Genomic DNA, 6,261 nt, shown 5'->3' with positions numbered 1-6,261 from the left:
GAGAGTCTATAAATATCAGATTGAGTGTTATCTTCACATGCATTGTATCTCAAAATATTTTATTCCCACCTTAGATTAGTAAGCTAGGTTGTTAAACACTAAATAACTTTTAAAGGTAATACATTATAAATTTCAAAGCCAGAATTTATTCTAGATCTCACTGACTGCAGAGTCCATTGACTGAATTATTAATAAATTATCAGATTTATTACATTTGCCTACACACTACAGTCACCTTCACTGACTTTGAAAGCCCTAGGATCTTTCTGGAATTTTGCACCAACAATGTTCCTCCATAAATGATATACTCATTTATTAATCATTTTATGCTTTCATATCTTAACCGTTAAAAAAAATTTAAGTTACTTGTGTAAAATTAATATTTTAAAGAATCCTTTAACTTTCTATTGCTCTTATTATTTGTATGTTTTGTATACCCTTAGAGTGTCATGTAGGATTTTCAGCATATAAAATATTTTCTTAAATATAATGATTTCTCAGAGCTCCACAATTATTTAAAATATGACGTGATATTTTAAAATATCATCTGCCCTTTCAATAAATAAATATAAGTGACTAAATAAAAGTAATGTATTAAAGAAAAGTACTATATATTCTAATACTACTATTCTCCCAACTTTAAAACACTCAATCTGTAACCATAAATTGTCATAAAAATTAGTGCATCTCTTTCTTTCTATACAGCATTTTAATTTTCACAGTTATTCTAATAGTATTAAAATGATTCAGTGGATTCTGACTTTGATAATGATATCGTTATTCTGATTCTCTTTATTCTTCGTTAACTTCTTACTTTTCATTGCTTCAACCAATAATATTATGTTAAACATAGAATATCATTTTAAGAACTATTATTCTATCATGAAACACTTTTAAATCTCTACGTAAATTAGAACAAGACTTCACATTGGTCAAATGCAAAGTGAGTACTGTTACTATCCACACTCCACCCACAAAGACTATCCTTGGGGTCTTGTCATTGTTCACATCATTTACTAATTACTTAAGTACTGTTGTCATAGGCACCATCCCTGTCATTACTCAGCTCAGAGATGGATGTCCAACAAGAAAATGACTCAGAAATGAATCTGGCTGAGGACTTAAGGAGACAGCAAGTGAAAGGTAAGGGCATGAACAGCTCCATTGTACCAACTGAACAATAAATATTCTGTGTGGGAATAAACTTTCAAGTGCTTTTCAAGACCTTCAATGGAATCACAAGGATGACTAAGGCAAAGGTGACACATTTAATAGACACACAGTATAATTGTTCTAGGATGTGCACCTGGGATATAGAGGTGTGCAAAAGAGTAGGGAATTAGCCCACATATTTTTTCATTTGTAAGGGTCAGAGCTTAAAGTTGGCACACAGTATTCCAATAGGAAATCTGAGGGCTAATTTCATTGAGGCACTGTTGTAAGGTGTTGTCTTTGACCAACAACTCATGGAGAATCGTGTTTTCAGAAAATGAAATGGTACATCTGAGAGGAAGATTCCACTGCTGGATATGCTTTTAGGATTCAACTTTATGATTCGCTGTGCACGTAGGTTCTCTTACATGTAAACTGTCTAAATAATGTCTCCATCTCTCCTTTCTCTTCCTGCAGATTCACCACCACCTCCAGAGAAGCTCTTTGCTGGGGTCCTGGGAGTTATCTGCCTTATCTTGATGTACAGTGTAGTAAGAGTGATACTTTTTATGCCTGGTAAGTTTTTGGAAGATTTTAGGGAAACATCATTTTAAAGAATCTGAGTGCCCCTAAGCACTTAATAATACAGTATTACAGAATAGAATTCTCATTTTAATGTATACATTTAGATAAATGTGCTATGCTGAATTTGTCAAATGCATAAAAAATAGAATGATTTGTGGAACATATTTTATATATTTAAATATTCTGATTTCATAACTTAAATATATATTTTATAGGAATCCAAAAGACCTAACTGAGAAATGCAAATTAATTCTTGATATTGGGTAAGCCAACACTGTAAGAGATGGTAAAGTTTGTTTCCATAGGCTTTTAAAATATTTTCCTTTAAATCTGTGTTACTTTATTCATTTTTCTTAGTAAATCAATTTTGTTACAGATAATTCTCATAATAAACAATATTTTTTAGAAAACTACAAGCTTCAAACAAAAATTATTATGATTTATTTAGATTAATTAATTTTTAAACAATTTCCTTAATTTTTTTTAAGGTACTGGTAAACCGGAGAAGAACAATTCATCCCTCAACACAAAGATCCTGAAAGGTACATAATAATTTTCAAAGTTCTGATATTAGCAAAGTTTATATTTTGTCTCTATCTTAGGCTAGGCAATAATAATAATAGACTCTTTTGGGAGAACATAAATTATTTAATGAGCAATACATGTTCATAAATAATTATTATAAGAGGGTGTTTCTTCTTCTGCAACATTATGAAAAAACATCAATTTTAAATTGCCACATCCATTGTTGCTGTTTGGCTTAAATTTCCTACTGCTATAATATAATAAGAGACAAGTGATTTTACTATTCTTAAAAAGTAGTTTTAGTCATCGGCTTTTAGGACATGTACAGAGTGGATATTTTTGTTTGTGTGTTTGCTCTATGTGGGCACAGAAATTAGGGGATATCTGGCAGACCCTTTTCTGTGAGTGTGTTTTGTTTTATATGTACCAGCCTGTGAGGATGCATAGGTATATTATGTACCTATGTGTTTATACCTATGTAAGTGTGTAAGTTAATTTTTAAAACTTCAAATTGCTATTGGATTATAATTTGTAATCTTTCTTTAGCATATCATTGTGACCTTTGTCCACTGGAGTGGTTTACATATTCCAACAATTGCTATTACATTAGCACTGAAAATAAAACATGGATTGAGAGTGTGCTGGCCTGTGCTTCTAAGAACTCTAATCTGCTTTACATAGATAATGAAGAAGAAATGGTAAGATGTTAAACATTTCATATACTTTATTAAAGGCTTATTTCAGCCAATAGTATATTGTAGAATTCACATTTTTATACATAGTTATAAATATTTATGGTTTATATAAAATTCCACTGTTTGATTTTATAATCTATACTAATAAGAGGGTAATATGCTAATTAGAAGGGATAGACTGGACATCTTCCAGACGTTCTTCCTGACAAAGCCTGCACCCGGGGGAAGCCGCCCAGGGTCCCTGGTGACTAAGGCCAGCCAGAGGAGGAAGCCTGGGTCCCAGGTCCAGGGGCCATTGGCAGAGGTAGTTAGGGGTGATCAGGCAGGCAATCGAGTGGTTAAGGGAGATCAGGTAGGGGAGTGGTTAGGGGAGATCAGGCAGGCAGGCAGGCAGAATGGTCAGGGGAAATCAGGCAGGCAGGCAGGTTAGTGGTTAAGAGCCAGTAGTCCCGAATTGTGAGAGGGATATCCAACTGCCGGTTTAGGCTCAATCCCGCAGTGGTTGGGGCTAAACCGGCAGTTGGACATCCCCCGAGGGGTCCCTGATTGTGAGAGGGTGCAGGCTGAGCTGAGAGTCCCCCCCACCCCCACTGTGCATGAATTTCATGCACTGGGTCTGTAATATTTTATATTTTTATACTACTAATGCACATCTACTAACCTCCAGTCTTGCTTTTGATAGAAAACTGTGCTTCTATAAGTGCTTGGTTTCTAAAATAAACTTTGCCATTTAATTTTACCTTATATCAAGGCTATTAAACATATAATTGAGCAGATGGATTACAAGGGCAATGGAACCATATAATTGCAAATCAGATCACTAAATAGTTTGCGGTCCTTTGCAGCCCTGCTCCTGTGTATTCTCTCATCATTTCTCCTCCCGCATCACTTACCCACCGTGCTGACTTTTACTATATAGAGTCTCTTTGCTTGTTTTTGAAAGTCATATAAATGAAATCATACAGTAACACACATTTTATTCTTGTTTCTTTGGACTCCCATATGATATTGCTGCACTTCATCTATATTGCGTTTATCTGCAGTTTGTTAACTTTCACTGCTGAGTTATGTGAATGTGATATTTTAAAATCCATCCTCTCTGTGGTCATTCACTGGGAATGTGAGAATCATGGCCTCCAGATTAAGAGCCTTGCTGGGTCCCTTACTTTTAGTCATAGGCTCCTTTTTGTTGGTCCCACCTCTGACTGGCCTCCCTGGTTTCTCTGCTTGCTTTTGTCAGCAGGTGTCCTGATGGATTACTCTTCTAGGCTTGCCTGCTGTTGCTGGGCAAGATTCCCTTTGTAACACAAAGGAGGAATGGCTTCCTTGAGCCAAGTCCTATTTCTGGGTTGGGTGTTGGAAATAATCAGGGCTAAGTCCCTTTCTTCTGTTGGGTGGGATATAAGATACCCTGTCACTCTGTATTCGCTAATCCTGCAGTACAAAACCTTTTACTCTTTCTCATTCCAACTTTCAGAGCTCTTCTTAACTCACGTCTTTCATTAATTAGTTCCAGAATTTATAGTTCTAATTAACAGGGAAATGAGTCTCTGACACCTGGGCCACTGGATTCTGCCAACACAGAAACAGGTCAAATTGGACTTTATCTGGTTAAACAATGTTGTGAAAAACAGAGAATCTTTTTTTTCTTTCATGTCATTTATTTTCTTAATTATTATCCGGTTTTTAAAAAACCTGCTATCTGGGAAATAGTAGAAAATGACATTGATTTAGTCATGGTAACAAATACTTTAAGTATTTGGAAACTTATTTAAAACTTTGTTATGTTAGTTTTGTCAATGTGGGTAACTACTAAATTACATGTATCAGAATTTTCCTTATTAAATTAAGAAGAAGAATGAGACCATTAAACATAAATATTTGGGTTAATTTTAAATCTAATGTACAAACATTGCTGAAAGTTTTTGAAAATATGAAAAGTGATTTTAAAGTATTACAGAAGACCCCCTTTTTTATCCCCCATGGACTCCCACCACCCTACCCCCACTTCCTGGTCTTCATCAGACTATTGCCTGTGCCCATGGGCTAGGCATATATGCATATAAGTTTCTCAGTTAATCTCTCCCTCCCCACCCACCAACCCCAGCCTTCCCTCTGAGACTCATCAGTCTATTCTATGCTTCTATTTTTGCATCTGTTTTGTTCATCATTTAATTTTATGCATTTGATTCCACATATGAGTGAAATCATATGATACTTATCTTTCTCACTGGCTTATTTTGGTTAACACAATACTCTCCAGCTCTTCCATGCTGTCTCAAAGTGTAAGAAATCCTTCTTTTATCCTGCTGCATAGGATTCCATGGTGTGAATATACCATGCCTTTTAAATCCACTCATCTACTGATGGGCACTTGAGCTGTTTCCACATATTAGCTATTGTAAATTGCACTGCTATGAACATAGGGTTGCATACATTCTTGCTGATGAGTGTTTCAGGTTTCTTAGTATATATTCCTAGAAATATTCCTAGAAGTGGGTATTACTGGGTCAAATAGCAGTGCAATTTTTAACTTTTTGAAGAAACTCCATACTATTTTCCTGTCCAATTTTCTCCACATCATTTATTGAAGAGGCTGTCTTTACTCAATTGTATGCTCTTTACTCCTGTGTATGCTCTTGCTTCTTTTGTCAAATATTAATTGAGAATAATGGTTTGGGTCAATTTCTGGATTCTCCATATGTTCCATTGATCTATATTCCTATTCTTGTGCCAGTACCAGGCTGTTTTGATTACAGTGGCTTTGTAGTATAATTTAATATCTAGTATTGTGATCTTTCCAACTTTGTTCTTCTTTCTCAAGATTGCTGTGGCTATTTGGGATCTTTTTTGTTTCCACATAAGTTTTAGAGTGTTTGTTCTAGATCTGTGAAACATATCGTTTTAATGGGGATTGCATTAAATCTATAGATTGCTTTAAAATCTATAGATTTTTAATGATGTTGATTCTACCAATCCCTGAACATGGTATATTCTTTCACTTGTTTATATCTTTCTCTATCTCTTTATTTGTAATGTCCTGAAGTTTTCTTATACAGGTATTTTACCTCCTTAGTTAAGTTTATTCCTATGTATCTTAATTTTTTTGTTGCAATGGTAAATGGGATTTTTTTTAACTTTCCCTTTCTGTGAGATCATTTTGGTGTATAAAAATGACAGTTTTCTGGGTGTTAGTTTTGTATCCTGCTATGTTGCCAATTGCATTTATTAAACCTAGTAGTCTTTTAGTGGAGTCTTAAGGGTTTCTATGTACAATATCATATCATCTGCAAATAATGACAGC

The 6,261-nt window shown here is 34.7% G+C and overlaps 1 pseudogene; it reads left to right on the top strand.

The window, feature by feature from the left end:
- The first annotated feature begins 1,073 nt into the window (after positions 1–1,073).
- On the top strand, positions 1,074–2,960 carry LOC102431775 (annotated as a pseudogene).
- The last annotated feature ends 3,301 nt before the right edge of the window (positions 2,961–6,261 follow it).

The sequence above is a fragment of the Myotis lucifugus genome, unplaced genomic scaffold, assembly GCF_000147115.1.
Source record: "Myotis lucifugus unplaced genomic scaffold, Myoluc2.0 scaffold_3085, whole genome shotgun sequence".
Lineage (NCBI taxonomy): Eukaryota > Metazoa > Chordata > Mammalia > Chiroptera > Vespertilionidae > Myotis > Myotis lucifugus.
Note: the sequence above shows the minus strand (reverse complement) of the source record. Positions and strands in the feature narration are given on the sequence as shown.